This window comes from Manacus candei, unplaced genomic scaffold (assembly GCF_025592945.1).
Source record: "Manacus candei isolate 608988 ecotype Guabito, Panama unplaced genomic scaffold, ASM2559294v1 h1tg000005l, whole genome shotgun sequence".
Lineage (NCBI taxonomy): Eukaryota > Metazoa > Chordata > Aves > Passeriformes > Pipridae > Manacus > Manacus candei.
In genome coordinates this window covers 2670072-2688981 of record NW_026138053.1, presented here as the reverse complement: position 1 = coordinate 2688981, position 18910 = coordinate 2670072, and the positions used below count along the sequence as shown (strand labels likewise).

The window sequence follows — 18910 nt, the reverse complement described above, 5'->3', positions numbered from 1 at the left end:
GATGTCAGTGTCTTGTGGGTTTATTCAAGCACTGGTAAGTGCTCCTTTGCAGACTCTGCTCTGTGCCTACTACCTCTCATTGGTGGTAGAAGTAGCCCCAGGGAACAAGTTAAGGACCAAAGACTGAAGCTGCTGGTGTTCCTGTATTCCTGGGTGAGCTGTTGGTCCAGACAGTCAGTCCTTTCCTGTCCCTCTCCCCACAGTCCAACATGGAAAGTGAATCCAATATATGTGTCCTCCACAGTGAGGAGGAAGCTGGCTTGCTAGCCAGATTTGCTTTCCCCTTTCAAAACTGACCATGGGAGGAGAGAGTGAAATGTCCAAAGAAAACCTCAGTTCAGGGATGTTCATGCCATTGCCTTCAGCAGAGGGAGGTGCAGTCTAGGTGAGCAAGTGCTCTGGGCTTGCAGCCTCCTCCTGCATGAGAACACTTCAGCTGTTGGATGGGTACAGTGCAAAGGATTTTGAGAAATGGTGTGAAGCTGGAGGTGCCCAGCAGGACTTGCACTAAATAGTTAAACTTTGCCTGATGGTTCTGACAAACCTTTTAGCTGAGGACTCAGGGCCACATCTGCCCCTTGTGCTGCTCTCAGCTGCCAGCAGCTGCCTCCCCACACTGTCTGTATTAGAGCATCCTCACTCCCCACTGGTACATCCTTGCAAACTCATCTGTTCAGGACTTGAAGCTACGATGTCAGACTTGGCTAAAGATCTAAAATCTGGACGTGCTTTTCCTTCTGCAGGGCAATAACCTCTGGCACAGATGGAGGCAAGCAGTGGGTAGCGGTAGTTTTGCCAGAGCTGCACAACGCTGGGAACTGAGAAAACCTTCCCACACAGGGAGGAGGCATTGCCTTAAGCCAATTGTTCTGCTCTCATGTGTAGTCTAGTTTAGACTCCCTCTTGCAGAGCAGTTTTCTTGTTTCTTTGGAGGTCTGTGGCTGAGAGTTTTATGATGGGGTTTGGGTGGGGAAGGTTGTTTAGCTGGAGAGGTGGGATGCAGCACTCCCCAGTGCCCTGTACAGCTTATGGCTTGAGTGAAACCTGAACAGAGCAGGAATCTCAAACCAGGTGGCAGGTCTTTTAGTTGTACTCAACTTTCTTTCAAAGGAAATCTGCTACATTCACATCAAATGCTTTTGTTTGAAGTGTGCTTTAAAAGGATCTGCTTTTCCTTCCTCCTGGGCAAGAGAGGTAGCAGAGAGCACCGCAGACTTTATAGCAGTGGTACAAGAGTGATGTTTCGGGGAGGCAGGTCTTAGATCTTTCTTTGACTGAAAAATGAGAAGTCAGATTGAGCTGATGGTCTAAGAGGTGCCTATATCCCATCTGATCTTTAACTTTCAATGAGAATTCAGCTTTCCTCAGGTGTGTTATTCCCAGAAGACCTAATTTGGAAGGCCTTCATGATGCTCTTTGCATGTTAGTGAGGAAGAGGTGGTTGCTTCTAGGCAGAAAGTCATAAATCAGAGACTCTGTGATCTGTCCTTCTGAGGTAGTGCTGGCTTTGCCCGTGTTGCCTGCATATCCCTTGTTTGGCAACCTGTGGAACATGACTACTTCAAAACTGAACCCCAATACCTCCCCTTTGGAAAGGGTTAGGGTGTGCCATGTTTTTTCAGATACAGGTGATAAAGTACACCAGGCGGCTTAGGTGGGCTCCCTGGCTTCTGAAAAATGACAGGGGCTGTAGAAAATGACTTTTTGGTGAGGAAGCAGGGTCAGTGAGGCAAAAGGCAACTCAAGAATTCAAAAAGATACTCTGACTGGGAAAGGGAGCATCAAAGGAGCTAAGCTGATCTTTAATGTTGATTAAGGCAATCCCCAGGAAAATTCTGCTTCCCCTCCTGAAGGTTTTCCTGGAAGGTGGATGAGCAAATCAAGGGAGAGCCATCAGCATGGTTAAGGGGGAAATAATTTCAAACAAATGGCAACCAAGCAGCACTAGTCTCAAAGCACCCCCCATTCTGTCCCCTCGGGAGCCAGTGACACAGGATGCTCTGTAGGAATTTGCTGACCTTTATGTGCAATATTTCACCAAGTGCATTCAACCTTGTGCTTACCAGTGTGGTTTCTGCGTTGTTGGCTGCATAAAAGGAAGCTCCTATTTTTCACTGTGTGGTATTTTTTTCTGCTCTCTCTTCCTTCCCTGTGTGTTTATTGAATCCTTTACAGGGATGCAAAGATGCCTTTGTTTTCTTGAGGGCTGTGGGTGGGCTGGCTTTCAAGGTAGTGAGTAGCTTTGTTAATTTTCAAAACTAATAATTTTCTTTGGGCCACTCCAGTGGCAGCAACAGGCTTCAAATTTGGCTTCCATGGAAACGTACTGCCATGGTAACTGAAAGGCCTGACAATCCTGAAGAAATATTTGCTTATACCCTTCTTTCCTTCCTTGATTGTGTTTTCCATGTGATGTGTGTGTTTGGCTACCCCTGCTAGATTCCATCAGCACATTTGAAATGCTCCAGGCACAGAAATGCACTTCTCTGGGAAGAAAACAAAAAAAGTTGTGAAAATGATGGTGGCATTTCACTGGCATTGTTTGCAAAAAAAAAAAAAGCTGTTTTGAGTCTGGAGGGAGATGTCACTGAGACACAAATTCCCTTCCACTGGGGAAAAAAAAAACAAATTCTAAAAGAAATGCTTCATCTTTAGATTGTTTTGTGGGGACTGGCTGGCAGGGGCTGGTTTGGGGAATTGGACCCTGCACCCAGTCAAACATCTGTAATGCTGAGTGGAGGGAATTGACTCATCCAGTGGTTGTGAGCCAGAGTACCAGTGTTTTGCTGGTTCCCTTCCAGCTGATCAATTTGACATTAGATTTTCTGCTGCTGCCTGTCACAGCTGCTTTCGCACCAAGATTGGTTAGCAAAGTTTGGCAGGGTGACAAGCAGCCCCAGTTCAGCAACTTTGCTCTGATTCAGCCTGGAGTGGGAGGGAAGGGGGAATTGGGCCTCCTGAAATGTTTTGCTAAGCAAGAAGCAGAGTGAGGGCAAGGACCCTTGAGTGGCAGAGCGTACAGAGGAGCTGGGAGTCAGATGCTTTATGTTTATGCTTTCTGTTCAACCCAGAACAAATCTCATGGCCCACCTGGCACCCCATCCAATTAAAATCCTGTGGCCAGTTCTAGGGCACCCCTGTATATGTGTATGTGTGTGAATCTCAGTTCCCCCATTGTTCCCTTACCCAAAACCATCACTCTGGACCTCAGACACTTTTTCTTGTCAGCTGCCTTAGGAATCATAATGCCTGCACCTAGCTCCAGGCTCCTTATGGGGAAAGAAAAGTTGCCTCATTTCCTACTCCTTTTTTCATTCCCTTGTTTCTATTTCTTCATCCTATTTCCTATTCTTCATCCAGATATTCTTGCAGCAGCTCTAGATCCGCTTGCTTATCCAGGGGAGGCTCCTGCAGACTGGCATGGCCTCTGCAGCCTGCTGTGGAATGAAATGGAGAAACAACTCGTGGAGCTACATGTGGGAGGAGAGCAGACACAGACTGACAAAGGCTGGTGAAAAGGGAATGTGGGAAGGGTCAAGTCCTGTCCTCTTCAGTCAGAGAGCTGGGTTACAGGATTAATCCCAATATAAACTGTTCCAGCTTTAAAGACTTGCTGGGAGCAGAGAAGGGTATATTTGTGCGTCTGCACAAATGTTTTGCATGGCTTATTGGGAGCTGGCTTGACCAGTACAGTTGGATGTGGCTGCTGTGCCAGCTGTTTGGTATTAGAAATTAAAATGACTTTTGGGGGTTCTACGTGTTGGCTTTGGGGATGCAAGAACTGCAATATCCTTTAGTTATGCGAGCAGAAGTAGCTGTTTGCTGGAGACCTGTGTGGATGGTCCTGCTTGTCACAAACCTTTGCCAAGGGATTTTATTGGTGACACTGACAGGGACTTATGGTGGTGGTGCATGAAGCAGATTGGCTTTTCTTCTCTAGCAGAGAGGAGCTAAATGAAAGCGAGAGGTTGCATTGGGACTGAGACGAAGCACTGCTGGAGAGGGATGGGCAGAACTCAGCACTGCTGGGATGATCCATGAGTGGAGTCCTTTTGATAACTCTCAAGTGAGTATTGTGTTTTGTTTCTGTGTGACATTATCCATGGGAACATGCTGTTTTCAGACAAAAATGTATATCCCTGCTGCAAAAAACTTTTGTGGAGCAAATGCTTTCCGTGCTCATCCTAAGCACCGAGCGCTGGGACAAAGCTTCCAGCTGACTTCAACAAGTGTTGGTCCCACACTGGCTGGTTTCCCCTTATATTGAGCTGTCTCATATCCTTGCTGCTCTACAGAGAACTCTTAACCCAGTTTGGGTGTTTTCAAGCTGTGTTTGCAGCAGCCTGCCAATGCTCTCCAAGCTGAGTGGAGGCCACCCGGAACATGCCTTTTGCCATGTTTTGTGAAAGGATTGTGTCACCCTTGACTAGAGAAGACTCCATTTATCCCCCAAATGTCCTTCCAGGATCAGCTGGATGCAGCTGTCCTCATGACCTGCCTTAAACTGTCTCACAGTGCTATCCATGCCCCGCAAAACCACTGTAGTATTTCATCAGAGCAGGGTGCGTCCCCTCCCATCTCTACACCTGCTCTCAGCTCTGTTGCAGTGCAGGAAGGGGCAGCTGTAAAACCGCCCCATTCTGAGCCATTCACTTCTAGTTTTACTTGAAAGTGTAACAGGCACTATCTCCTGAAGAAAACACCATGAGGGCCCTATGAGGTTTGGCTATCCCACTTCTTTTCATTTTAGGTCTAAACCACTTGGGCAGTTTTGCAAGCCTTCATCCTGCTATTCTCACCAAATGTGCTGCTGGAGCATCTGATTTCCCCCTGCAGATGTATTGCAGGAAGCCAGCAGTGATATCTGTGCTAGTGGCATGAACACAGCCCTAGGGCTCGGTCTGGAAATGCCAGAACAGTCTGTCTGATCCAAACTGGAAACCTCACTGGCATATAAATAAGGTCTGCTGCAGCCACAGGCTGGGATTGTGAATTTATAAGGGAAGTGATCAGATTAATTGAGCAGCAATGGGAGTGTTCAATTACACTGGCTTCTGATTAATTACCTTTTGTTGAACCATGTCAGCACACTCCCTACTGCCAAAAGCATTGCCCAAGGTCTGGGAAGCAGCAAGGCCTTTACTTTAATCAATAGCAAAACCATACATTCCTCAGCTCTAACAGTTTCTCTTCTGCCTTGTTGATTCTGTGGAGAAATTTACAGAAGTCTCAACCAAGTATTTGAATCCATTTTGGCCAATTTGCTTTTGATTTTAAAAAACTGGGGTGAATGAGGATGATTTTTAGGGAATCAGTTTGCAACTTGGACTGGTCGTCTTGATTTGGAAATATCAGCTGTCATCAGTGTGGCATTGCAAACATACACCAAACACTGTCATCTGAAAGTGATCCTGTTAATATGTGGTGTGCTTCCCTTCCACACATGTTATCCCAAAGGATAATGATTCCAAGAGGTCTCTGGGGAAGATACTAAGCTGGCAGTAGAGCTACTCCAGAAAGAGTTGCTCCATCTGTTCAGCCTGTGTCTCGTAGCTTCCCTTCCCTTCTCCGTAGGGCTGGAAGTGATGTAAGCGCTCTAACTCAGTTCGTGTGTTGGAAGTCAGGGCTACTTGCCTTTCCCACCTTCAAAGCCATGTACAGATGCCATGAAAGGTTTGGGCTATTGTAAAGATTGGAGGAGAGCCTGAAGGGAACATCTGAACCCATCAGCAACCGCTCTCTGCCCCCTTGGTTCATGCAATGAACCTCGTCTTCCAGTGTAAATATCTCTACTTTTCTAGTTATTCCTTGTTATCACATTCCTTCTCAGCCGTTGCATGTCCAGGTAAATACACTGAGCCCTTCATGGGGGAACCCCCCCCCTTCCAGTTCCAGTCACTGCCTTACGAGCTGCCCTCATCCCTCCCCGCTCCACAGAAATCCCTCACCCAATTGCATTAAGATTCCTCTGGTGTCTTGGTATTTGCAGCCACTATCTTGCTTCAGCATACCCAGTCCTTCCTCTCCTCTGGGAACAAGAGACCAGAGGTCAAGTCTTCACAGCAAAAAATTCTAATTGCTCCCTAATAGTGATGCTGTCTCCTATTGACTCTCAGCCCTGCTGCATTACTGAGGTGCTCAGCATCATGCTTGTGATATTCTGCTCCTCTTCTAAGTGAGGGCTCAGTGTCATCAGCAGACCTCACTGCCTGACTTCTCTTTCTGTCTGGGTCATCAGCAAAAATGATTTAATTGCTTGATGAATTCCATTGTTCCTGCTTTCACTTCAATTGTTAGATCCTGTCCTGTCAGCACAACCATGGCACAAAAATTCTGGCTTCTGTGCAGATTCCTCTCAGGGGCTAACATCACTGAAATTACTTTTACACAAAATGTGTGTATGACCAATCTCTTCACAAAAATATACAAAAATCTATTTGTACAATGTTTCTGAGTGAAAGAAAGAACCTGCCTGGGAACGAGTGAGTGGGTGGTAACCTGCTGCATATGTAGCATTGCTCTTTCAGGCTCTGCAGTAACTAAAGGATGTGCTTCCTGAATTTCCAGATTTGGTTTTACCTTCCTAATATCACACACCAATTAAAATAAACAGATCCCTATAGCTTAACTCAATGCCTTTTACTTTAGCACAGGAAATAATATCCAGCTTCAAGAAAAGACAGAGATCTCGTGATTTTTTCTTGTTTTCTTCCCAATTTTTGTGTATTTTTGCTTTGACAAGTCCAAATTTCTCCTGCTTTTGATTACCAGTTGATATCTAAATCACAGGCCCTGTTTGTGCTTCAAGGATCCCCCTTCTTCCCTGTCCATGCTGCTTCTGGAGTATGGACAGTTGTCCATGCTCTTCTGTGCCATCCAGTCTATGTTTTGACTTCTCTAGTGGAGGACTTTGTCCATAATCTGGAGGCATCTCCAAGATACCAACTCTGTTTTAGCTCAGATGGAGGAAACCTCTCACCAGGGTCTGTGTCCTTAGTCATCTCCCTCAGGAGTTAAGACTAAGATCCTAGTTTTACTCACTTGAATGCAGTTCCCCAGCAGTATGAGGAACTTCAAGATCTTGACCATCCTGCCTTACTTTGTGCCTGAAACAAATACTTTCTTTTTTTTCAGGCTACACGAGAAAAGATGCTGGGCAATCCTGACTTTCCCATCAGAGTTTTTGGTCCACTTCATAGCTTTGTTATGGCACAAGCTGCCACACATCAGCTCCTCTTGCCATTGGCACGTGCAAGGCAACACTCTCATGGGTGGTTAAGCTCTTCTGAATTACACAGTATTTATTACACAACAAGAACACACACACACACAAACTATTACTGTGAGTCGTCAGGGTGAGTTGTTAAAGCCTGTGGCTGGATATGGAAGATTTCCAGCATCACCAGTTACTCACAAACTGCACATAAACGGATCCCTTACATTATGGTTTTGGAAATATTCTCCCCTTGGGCTCCATCATTATCAGTTGAAGACAGCAACAATACAGTCCAATGTCTGAATTATGAATGCCGGCTTCTGTCTGCTGCCACACAGCCGTTCAGCCTTGCCGGAGTTCCTCAGATGGGTTTAATCCCAAAATGAGTTTTGAGGAATGCTGCCAAACTTTTATGACAGCTCCAAAGTCCACGAGCTTCCCTTCCCTCCCTACTCTTGCAGGGTTTTTTTTTGTTTGTTTGTTTGTTTTTGTCGAGTGTTTTTTCTTCTGTTGAATAATTCAGCTGATAGGCTGTGCGAGCTGTGTTCCCTAATGAGGGAAGCAGCTTGGCAACTTTTTATCTTTCCAGTCGTTTGACTGCAAACCCAACATTGTTAACAAATCACCATGGAAGAGCCGTGGAAATACAGAACAAAATGTTGTTTTCTTAACTTAAGTGGGCAAGGAAGAAAAAAATAAACAGAATAAAAGAAACCCAAGCCCTGCACTGGAAAACAAAGTGGGAAAGGGAAGTGTGCATGGAAGGAAGTGATGGTAATAGAAATCTCTTTGCAACCTCATTCTATCTCAATATCTGCAAGCAGGAAAGCTGGATGGGAGAAAGGATGTTAACTTGCTGAAGAGACCTAATTCAGAGGATGAGTGTAGGTGTAGCAGTTGGCAGCTCTCTTTCTTGCCATGTTTTTGTGAATAGAAGTTTGTATAGAAAGCAGGTTTGTTTTTTTTTTCTTTTCCAACTTTATTGATTTTTTTAAAAGCTGGATGTTTTACGGTCCATGTGACACAGATGGGATTTAAAAAAAATAAACACATGATGCCTGTTTGCACATTGGTTAATCCCCCTTAAAATGGCATTAAGATAACATTGGCTTGAGTTTGTTCAGATCAAGATTCACATTGATAGGTTTCAGATGAACATTTTTGGTCCTTGGTCCTCTTTGAATTTGTCCTTTCCTGGATCCCCACCTCTGCTTGCCAGAACAGGGTTCAGCAGCTTTGAGTGCCTGAAGAGTCCCACTTCAGAGGACATTTGCAAGGTCCCTCATCTCCTTTGCAAGAAAATGACTGCCATAACTTAGGAATCAGGCAGAAATGCAAGCTGATGTGGCTCAGACAAGTCCTCCCTCAAGCCAGCAGCATGCCTGAGATCTGAATTTGCCTCATCTCAAATTGCTGCCCAGTGAAATTCTGCAGCTGAACTAAAATTACTGCTGCATCCGAGTTCAACATTGTTATCTTAACTGCGTGATGTTTCCTGCAGGGATCTTCCGCAGGGAAGATACTCATCTTAGGTCTTGGGGCAAAATTTTCACTGGTGGTTGTAGGATGGAATGCTTACTTTGATAGAGACTTTTATCTCACATATGAACTTAAAATGTACATCTAAAATCCTCGCATGCGGCAAAGGTCCCTATTATACCAGGTACTGCACAAACATGGTTCTGAGAGATTGTTCTAATCTCAGGAAGTGTGTTTTCTCATTTCTTTCCTGTTATGTTGCCAGCATTTACACACAGTGCAGAACTCTGAGCTGAATGGCACAGCTGGGTAAAATTTGGCACTTCTGAATTGAGCTAGCCTGGCTTAATTCAAAATTAAAATCTCACTCATCTGGCCTGTAATTGCTATTAAAGGGTCCTTTGAAGACACCAGGCTGAGTTAAATCAGGACATCCAGGGAACTGCATCAAATTAGAGCTGTTAAGGACCTGACTTCTTGTGTTTGTTTGCACTCAAAGCCTGGAGAAAAGAAACTGAGATGAGCAAAAATGATGATGGTAGGAAAAACTAGGGAAAGCAGACAAAACAAATGATTGAAAGCTCATGGAGCATTGTTCAAAATGGGCCCCCAGGGAATGCAAACTCACAGTTGTTGCTTCTGGAAGATAGCTCCCCTTTTGTTTGCATGGATGTATTGCTGAGTACCCTCTCTCTGCCTTTTGCTTGGTTATAATCTATCTCTTGTTTCACATCAGTCTTGCTTGTGTCTTAGTCCATCCTTCAGCTATTAGTGGCAGGAGATAAAATACCCTTCTGCTTTGCCTAGCAGGGATATGTGTGATGTGAAGCCAGATGGCTGCCAAGATGAGCATTTGAAAGTGTCTCCACAGTATTAATTACAGCTGCTGTTTTTGCAATCAGAGGTGATGGGAGGGTTCCCAGCAGCAACCAGGAGCAGATGGATGAAGAGGGACATGTCTTAGTGGGGTGTGATTAAAACCCATGGGATTGAGTGTGCTCAGTCCAGTCCCGGACTTGGGCTTTCTGTGGGACAGTGGGATCATAGGAATGGGTTTATTCTAGCCTGCCCACAAAGGTGGTGACCAGGAGCTTGCACTGGTGCACAGGTGTGATCCCATTGTACTTGGCTGAAGCTGAACTGATTTTTGTTGTTTCCTGCTCTTTCTTCTTTGTTTTCTTCTTACTGCTGCATTACATTACTAAAAATACCCAAACCCATATCATTTACTGAGCTACTTCCTCTGCTTGTTCTTGTTCCAGGCACAAACATCCATCTCTCTCTAAACACCTCTCTCATTTGCCCAAATTAAGTCACTGCCTCAAAGCAAAACTTCTTCTTTAGGGAATCTATTATTCCACAGTCTTGACTTGCCTCCTCCTACACTAACGAGAGATTTGGCCCTCAAGGCAGGGGTCTGGTTTGGTAATAGTTGAAGGGAAGGCTGGTAATCCCATCACCCTCTAAACTGGAGATTGGAACATCTTGGCTTCTTGCTGAGAATTAGAAGGGCTGTTTTGGGCCAAGCTAAATCCTGTGTAACTGGATCCTTTTTCTGTCAGTGGTCAGGAGATGTTGAAAGAAGACATGCAATTACTGTACTTTCCCTGCTGGCAACCCCCAGCCTTTGGCAATCAGCAGCTAAAGGACTCCGTGTGTGCTGTGCAGTCAGCAAAGGGCGGAGATGTTTGTTGTCTCTATGAAACTTAAAGAAGACCTCTTATTCCCTGTTTCCTTCCTGTCTGATTCACTCATGACACAACCCTCCTCTAGCCTCATGGCTCAGAAGACAGGCTGAATTTTAGCTGATGTTGCTCTTGATGCAGGATATTTCAGGGTGGGTCCTGTTGGTGGTGAGTTTTGCTGTGTGCTGTGTCCTTAAGCTACTAGGTTTGCAAGCCGCCTTCTACATTTGGATTGGTGGCAGAAGTGTCAGAGTTTGGTGTTCTGTCTGGGATCTCTTCATGGAAAATCCTGCTCTCCAGGCAAAAGGAAACAGCAATACAAGAGTCATTGTAAAAGGACTCTTTGACAAAACAAAGTTGATGTAAAATAGTTGAGCTTTGTTGACGATGTCAAGAAAACTATCTCAGTTCAGAGGAGGAGAGGATCTGGCTTGTCATTTTGAAAGCCTGTGGTGGTGACAGTGGCCTAAGGTGGTACCTAACTGGGGGCCACTGTCATGGCTTAGCCCTAGAGGGAAGCTCAGCCCTACACAGCCACTCACTCACTCCCCCGCTGTGGGATGGGAGAGAGAATTGGAACAGTAGAAGTGAGGAAACTCATGGGTTGAGATAAAAACAGTTTAATGGGCAAAGCAAAAGCTGTGAACACAAGCAAAGAAAAACAAGGAATCCATTCAGCACATCCCAGGGGCAGACAGGTGTTCAGCCATCCCCATGAGAGCCGGGCCCATCACGTGTAGTGGTGACTTGGGAAGACAAATGTCATCACTCCAAACATCAGCCCTTCCTTCTTTTTCCCCCAGCTTTATATGCTGCACATGACACCATGTGGTATGGAATGTCCCTCTGGTCAGCTGGGGTCAGCTGTCCTGGCTGTGTCCCCTCCAAACTTCTCATGAACCCTCAGCCCACTCATGGTGGGGGTGGAAGGGAAAGCAGAAAAGGCCTTGACTTAGTGTAAACAGTGCTTAGCAACAACTAGAACATCAGTGTGTTATTAAATTTATTCTTGCATTAAATCCAAACCACAGCACTATATCAGCTACTAGGAAGAAAATCAACTCTATCCCAGCTGAAACCAGGACACCACCCAGATACCTGGATCCCTGGGATCATGCTTAAGGGATCATATCAGGGCTTTTGTACTAGGACACAACCGAGAGTTTCCTGTGTTTCTTCTCTTCATAGGAAGGAGAATGAGCTGACAGGCAGTTTTGGATGAGATAAGGTATTTCTCCAAAGAGAAGGTATAGAAGTTGTACATTGTCCTTTTCCCTGGGACGGTGATAGGCTCAGTTACACTGAACACAATGTCTGTGCATAGAGCTGTCTCTGTTCTGTGTGTCTCCAAGACTGAGTCAAATTTGGTTCTATTTCCTTAAAAAGTGTAGTCCCCATTTTAAAACATTTTTTTTACATTTACTTACAGCCATGTATGCAATTACACGTTTTCTGTGCATGTGTTTGCACATACAATTGCTCCAATTCTCAGCATAGTTATTTCCTATCTGTTGTGATCTGACTACAACAAAATTAAAATAAAGATTAGATTAGTTACCATGGTAACAGCTACCCCTGCCTCATATGACGCAGATTCTGTGAAGCAAAGGAGCACATATCAATTTACACTCTTAATTTTTGGGACACTCAGGGTTCAGCTCTTCCCAGGAGGTCCCCTGATGACAGCAAGTGATATCTCCCTGTTCCCTCTCAGCAGGCTTATTCTCTTCAATATTTTGTAATTCATAAAAGCTACAGAGCTGCTGCCACCATCTCTTGGTAGAAACAGTATTGTTTTCATTTCAATTATTTTCTTTAAAAAAAAAAAAAAAGAAGGAGGAGGATGAAAAAATTCTGGTCTGGGGCAAAGTGAGGCTGTGAGAGGTGTATTTGCCCCCTGGGGAAGGGAAGAGCCAGATTCTCACAGAGCATCAGTGAGGAGGCTGAGTTAATTATATGGCTAATAAGTAATTGTTAATGAGGGGGAGAATTGTCACAGAACATCAGTGGTCATGAATTAGCAGAGTGCATGAAAGAAGGGAACTGTCAGGTATGCTGGGCTCTTGGTTCACTTGTTCTCATGACTGTACATCAAGGTTTTAAATGGTTCTGCTTTGTACTGAGGCAAAATAAACAGCCTTGAGTGGATGTAGTCAGACTAATGATATCTTGTGGTGCGAGATCTCACTTGTTGCATCTCTCAGCTATCGGATGTTTGAAGGTGTAGAATGAGACAAATTGTCAGGTCCACAGGAGAAGAACACATCAAGAGATAATACAATTGACTGCATTTAATGATTGCTGCTGCGTGTCTGTGCACTCCACAGGGATAATAGGTTTTTTTGGTTCTTGCCCATTGGGCACATATTCATGTTGTCTTTCAATCTGCATCCTCGGTCCTTTCTCAGAATTTATTCCAGAGCTGTCGCAGTTCCCAAAGTTACATCTTGCAGTGCAAAGGGCACAGTTGTGAGCCTGCTGGTAATGAAAAGGTGAGAAGGGAAGGTCCGGGGAGTTGCCTCTCCCTCTCCCACAACATTTCCTATCCATTGTTCCCTGCCAATTTTTGTCTCTGTCGCCCAAACAAATGTGTTTAAAACCCCCACTTCCAGAGAAACCTGCTATCCTTAGGGGCATTAGGTATCAATTCAGTCATAGACTGAACAACCCACAGACCTTGGCAGGGTGTTTTGCAAAGGGGAAGTGGAAAATACATTTAATGCCACCTTAACCTCTCTATCTGGCTTGCTTGTAAAAATCAATCTCTCTCTGCTGATCTGTCTAGCAACTTGTGAACTTGCCTGACAGCACATCTCAGTCTCCCCAGCTGGAAGCCCAGCTCAGGGTTTCTCGCAGCCTTTTCCAGGGATGCAGACTATGGCACCCACATGTCCCCTTCAGGGAGCTGGAAACAGCTTGGGGCTTCTCAGCAGCGTGGTTAGGATGCGATCTAACAAGGCTGTTTAAAGTTGGGACAGGGAACCACAGGCTCTTGTGAAACATCAAATCATCCATCGTCGTGATTTTCCCCTGGAAAACCCATTAGGAAGAACTTCCTTTGTGGCAGTGGCGTCACATGCTGAAAAAGGACAGAACGTCCCAGCTCACACCAGAGAGGCCCTGGTATAGATCGAGGTGCCTGTGTTGTCACAGCTGTAAGAACAGAATATATTATGGGTGCTAATTATATTAATTAAAGTTGTGCTGCTGTTTGTGGGAACGTTTCCAGAGAGGAATGCAGATTTTTCCCCATTGTTTTGTTTCCAGACAGAAGCTGGAGGCCTGACAGGGGCCAAGTCTGTACAGCGCGAGAACACACGTGCTGTGACTTCTGAAATGTAATAAAATGCCCAATCTGTTTTAAAAAGTCAGCCACTGAAAGCAATATTCCTTTTCTTTAGATTGTGTCCCCAGAGATTTTGATGCATGAAGCACATGTTTGCTCTCTCTTTAGCACCCCTAACTTGAGCCATGCACGCAGATGCCCATCCTGGGAACTGCTTCGTGCCTCATTTTACCTCCAGTTTCAAGAAAGGAAATAGGATAATTAATCCTCTGTCTCCTCATTTTATTTGAGACATCCAGTCTTCAGGACCTTACCCTGTGTCTCCACATAACCTAATACTATGGAACTGTCACGTTTTCACTTTGTAACAAAGCAATGTCAGTACTAAAGTTGTGCTCCTCTATATGGTTTGAGATGAGTCTTGGACTGTGGAGAACCCCTCTGCCTTCAGGGATGAGCTGTACTGTTTATTGATCTTGCTATTTCTCCTCCTTTCAGCCCATCCTGCTCAGCTCAAACCCCAAGAGTATCTCATGGGGAGCATTGCTGTAGGTTTCATAAGGCTCTCACTGTTTTTTGTTCTTTTTTCCTCCTTTCCAGTCACCAAGGCCTCAATGCTTATAGCTAAAACAAGGCACCAACTCTGAAGGGGCAAGGTCCTTTATTCCACAGTGCTCTTGCCACGGGTAGGAGAGGGCAGCTGCTGGCAGTGTAAGTGGGAGCTGTCTCTTAACACAAGTGCTCTATTTGTGGGCTGTTAAGGACTCTCACAATGATGCAGAGTTCTGGATGTCTCCTTGTGGAGGCTGCAGAAAGTATTGTCTCTTCTGCTTATGGCCTATTACCAACAGGAGCTGTCATGGGGTGTAGACTGGAGGGAATTCAGAGGTAGCTGTGCCAGCTCGTGTCTCATATGGATGCAAGTGGCTTGGCTGTCTTAGCACTGAGCATTTGCAGAGCAGCTTCAATCTGCCCTGGCCTAGACCTTCTTGTTTTCTATCTAGATTGAATTGACAGTAGCCAATGTTGCCCTTTCTTCAGCAAGAGCATTTCTCCACCTCTGCTTAGCAGCCTATTTTCTTAAAAACTTGAAAGAAGACAAACTCTCTTCCAAACTGGCTGGAGGCTTATGAGCTATTAGGGAACCTCGTCCTCTTCTGCTCTGACCATCTTGATGCTTAATGCAAAAGTTGAAACAAGTGGAGGGGCCAGTTCTAGTAAAACCTGAACTAATCTGTCTTTAGTAAAATGTCATTTGTAAAATTAGCAAAAGCTGATGCAGGAAGGAAGATGTGTGTGCCATGTGCAGGTCAGCAATGCTTGTGTTTGCCTTCTGTGTTCAGCACCTGACCTTGTATTGGTACTTCATCTTTGTCTCACTAGAATGAGGAAACCTCTTCAGCTGCCTCCCAGCTTGTGTCCTAAGGAAGAAGATTGGAAATCATATATTTCGAGACTGTAAAAAGGGCTTTGAGAAGACTTCCCTGCTGCCCCGAGGTAAGCTTGGTGCATTCATGGGATCAATACTTGTACTTTTCTACATGTTTACAAGCTGCAGATTCAGATAGATCAGTTGGTATATGGTTTGGTACACAGAGAGAAAATGAGGACAAAGGCTTTATCAGTATGGTGTCGGAGAGGGAGAAGGGTTAGTCCTCAGCCCTGCTACAGCCTCGTGGTGAGACCCAACGCAAGCCACTTCATCTCAGCATGTAAAAGAGGCCCAAAAGGAGGTCCAGTGGCACATCTAAACTACCTGTCAGCACCTTTTGTACAGACTGAATCGTGTCCCAAAGAGCAGATGCAGTTGCATTGACCACAGTGGTCATGCCCACCCCAGTGGACTTGTAAGGCCTGAATGAGGGACACAGATGCTGGCCTTGCCCATCAGAAGCAAGGGAGCAGTTAGCAAGATGTTTTTGTTGTCCTACATGTTATCCCTCACCGCTGCAGCCCCTTGCTTCAACTCCTCTAGCAGCATTGGTTTAGCACTGTCTAAAAGACTTAGTGCAGCCACACTCTGTATTGCTCTGCCTAATCTTCCCCATTTCCAGTGACATTCAGTTCCCTCTTTGTTTTGCTGCTGTTTGATGGCCCAAAGATTTGAGCCTTTCCATCTTTCAGCCTGATGCCTTTCTGAGCAAATGTAATCCAATGATTACAAAGGGTATTCTCAGGCACAATGTGTTGTTCTTCCCAGTACAAGCTGTCTCAGTTGCCTCAAAACTGCAATAACAATTATCTTTAATAATCTTTCTTGTTCAGCTTGTAAGAGGCGGTTTAGCTACAGAGGGTGAACTTGAGAATTTTCCTAGCCCAGGTCTGGTATGATCCTAGACAGGTTTCAATTTCCTACCCCTTTGCAATAATTAGTTGGTGGTGAAACCTGAGTGGAAGTTGTCTGGCCTCAGAGCTGATGTTTGTTTCCTATGACGGATGAAAGCAGGAGGAGAGAGGGTGAAAAACACTGGGTCACACTGCTCTCACAAGACTTACAGAGAGAAACAACAGCTCATCTTCATCCTGAAATAATTGCTTTCAAAGTTAGAGCTTTCTGGGCCGGATGTGTCAGCTGCAGTCTTGGGAAGAGTTCCTGCCTTCTGAACCAGTGACCAAAGGGTTCAGCGCAGCGGGTGATGAATAGCCACTGCCATCTTCTTCTGCTTTCTAGTGGCAGATTTTCACCAAAACTAGTCACAAAGTCTTCCTCTGCCTTATGGCACATTTCCTCAGTCAGCCCTGCTCTGCTCCCACAGCCCCAGAGGCCCAGGATGGTGGTGACTACATGTGAAGCAGAGGAACGAGACCAGTGTAGGGTTCAAGGAGACTGTGGGTGGGGAAGAGAGGAGAGAATCATGCAAAGACAAAAGGGTGATGAGCCTCTGGGAGCTCAGGTCTGGCAGGATGAGGTGGGGTGGTCTTGGTTAATGCCAGAACCGACTGCCCCATCCTCACACCTACAACCAAAGGGATTGTTTTGGCTGGAGCTGATGGAAACTGCTGGCCACAAAACTGTCTTTTGTCACTGAAAATTAGGGAGAAGGAGGAGACAAACAACATTTCTCACACATGTTCAGGGTGCCAGCCTTGGGGATTTCAGCTGGCAGTACCTGGCCTATGGGAACATTACAGGAGCATGGTTTGGGTAAAGAGCTTGCAGATGGGCCACGTGTTGCCTTTACTCCTTTGCTTTCTGTGGGTTCACCCGTGGGTGAGCTGAGCTGTGTGTTGTTTGACAGAAATTGCTTCTGACATACTGTTTATGTCCTCAGCTGGACCTAGAGGACCTGTGTGACTGCCTCACACAGCAGGACTGGGGGTGTGAATGCAGTGGGGGAGTTGGGGCCAGTGGTGCTGGAGACACAGAACTGCACTCCAAAAATAGCTAGATAGAATGTCTTCAAGAGGGTCTAAAATACAACTTGCCTGCAGTGGTGCTGCCTAGCCAAGGGAATTTTACAGAAAGCGAAAGCAAAGAGGGGAAAGTGGGAGCTTGGGCTCATTTTACAAACTGGCCTGAAGTCAATCTGTCCTTCACACTGAAATGAATTACCCCCAGGCAGTGGGTGTCTAACCCATAACATTCACTGGGTGTCCACAAGCACTTGGTGGGGAAAATAAAGCTTTAGCAGATCGCAGAAGCTGATACCTTATTGTGGATTCCTTTTCCAAATGAACCGATGGGTGTTCTGGTCTCGCCATACCACTTTCCTCCCATCAAAAAATATCTAAGCAGCCAAATAGCTTCTGTTACTTATGTTTGGGGATTGCAGCTGTCCTTGAGTGTCTAAAGTAAGCATAAAAATCTGGGTTTCTTCTGCAGGATAGAAGACCAATTTGGGGTCAAGTTTTTGTGTGAGCTCAATGCTCTCAGGCCTGGTACCTTCTCTGGAATGTCTGTGGGGTTTGTATTGACTCTGGTTTCCTTTAGTAGCTTTTTAGGGATTGATGGTTCAGTGGGATCTCTGTATCCGTCTCCAGGCTCCAAGGTCTCTGCTGGAAAGCTGGGAGCTCTGTCCTGCTTAATCCACGTGACAGCAGCCTCTGGGACCTGGTGCCAGTCCTTGATTGTCTAGGAGGAAAGCAGGCATCCAGTCTTTGCAGGAAAATCAGTTTAGATTCATGGGGCCTATGACGTTCTGGATGAAACCTTGTATGGTTTTCTTTGTGCAAACAAGGGTTTGAAAGGCTTCTGATCAGTTCTGCCTGGCTCTGCTACTCACATCTCCACCCAAGGAACCACGTTATCCAGGGCTGCCCTGCAAATGCAGAGCAAAGAGCTCCCTGCCTTGAAAAACTGGGATTCTTCTGGTGTGGGTTGGCCCTTCTGGGTTCCAGATGGGTCTCCTGTGTGTGTCCCTGCATTGTTCCTGTCATGTTTCATCTTTGGTCTGAGCAGTGTCCTGTCTGCATTGTGATTTTTCGTGCCCCTGCTAGCAGCAGGAAGCAGGACACCGTTTATGTTTAGTATTTTCTCAGTGGAATCAGCAGTTTTCCTGGCTGTGCCCCAGTCTTGATGTTAATATGTTTCTCTCTACTCCAGGCTAGAAGCAACACCTGCATAGCTGTCAGCTCTGAGATTATACCTGCTGGGCAGCCTGTTTAACAAATTATAGGTTAAGCCAATTAAAAGCAAATGAAAAGGAATGATAACAAGCAAAAGGGGTGGCTGCTGGCACTTTCTCAGGGTATTTAATTCTTGGCTGATTACTGCTGTTTTTTTCCATCCTTTACATTGACTTCCTTCCCTTCCCTCCACCTTGCTGCAGAGGGATTTCAGCTGGATACCTGGTGGGGCTGGATGCAGCTGCGGTGTGGGCAGGCTCCTGGGTGACCCCTGCTCACTGCACAATGAGGCAGAGGCTTGGAGCATCACCTCTCCCTCCTCCCATCCCCAGCACAGTAAATTTGCTCATTGCTATGAACCTGTAGTTGGGTAGTCACAGAAGAAGAGCTCTGAAATGCCTGTGCAGATGCACATGCCTATTGCTGGATCCAGCTGGCAAGGATCTGAATAGGTCTCAATTATTTTTTTGGCCAGGTTTCCTTCAGAAGTGAGGCTCACATGGTGCTGTTCATGTGTGTGTTTGTTTGTCTCCCTGCTTTGCTTTTGTTTATCTGTTCATGTCTGTTCTGTGCAGAGAGAGTCCTGTTCCTGTCCTTCCTGTGTCCTGCCTCTTGCCCTTCCTCTGTCCTGCCTCCTGCTCTCACAAGGACTGGGGGTACAGCTGGGAGGGCTAAAAT

General features: G+C 45.7%; 1 protein-coding gene across 1 annotated transcript in view; it reads left to right on the top strand.

Annotated features, from left to right (window-relative positions):
- Positions 1-1481: 1481 nt before the first annotated feature.
- The window catches only part of TMEM275 (transmembrane protein 275), a 36469-nt gene continuing 19040 nt past the window's right edge, over positions 1482-18910 (top strand). The window contains exons 1-2 of the mRNA XM_051796147.1: positions 1482-4066; positions 15050-15163. The gene's annotated coding sequence lies outside the window, so the exon portion shown is untranslated. The remainder of the gene's footprint in view (positions 4067-15049; positions 15164-18910) is intronic.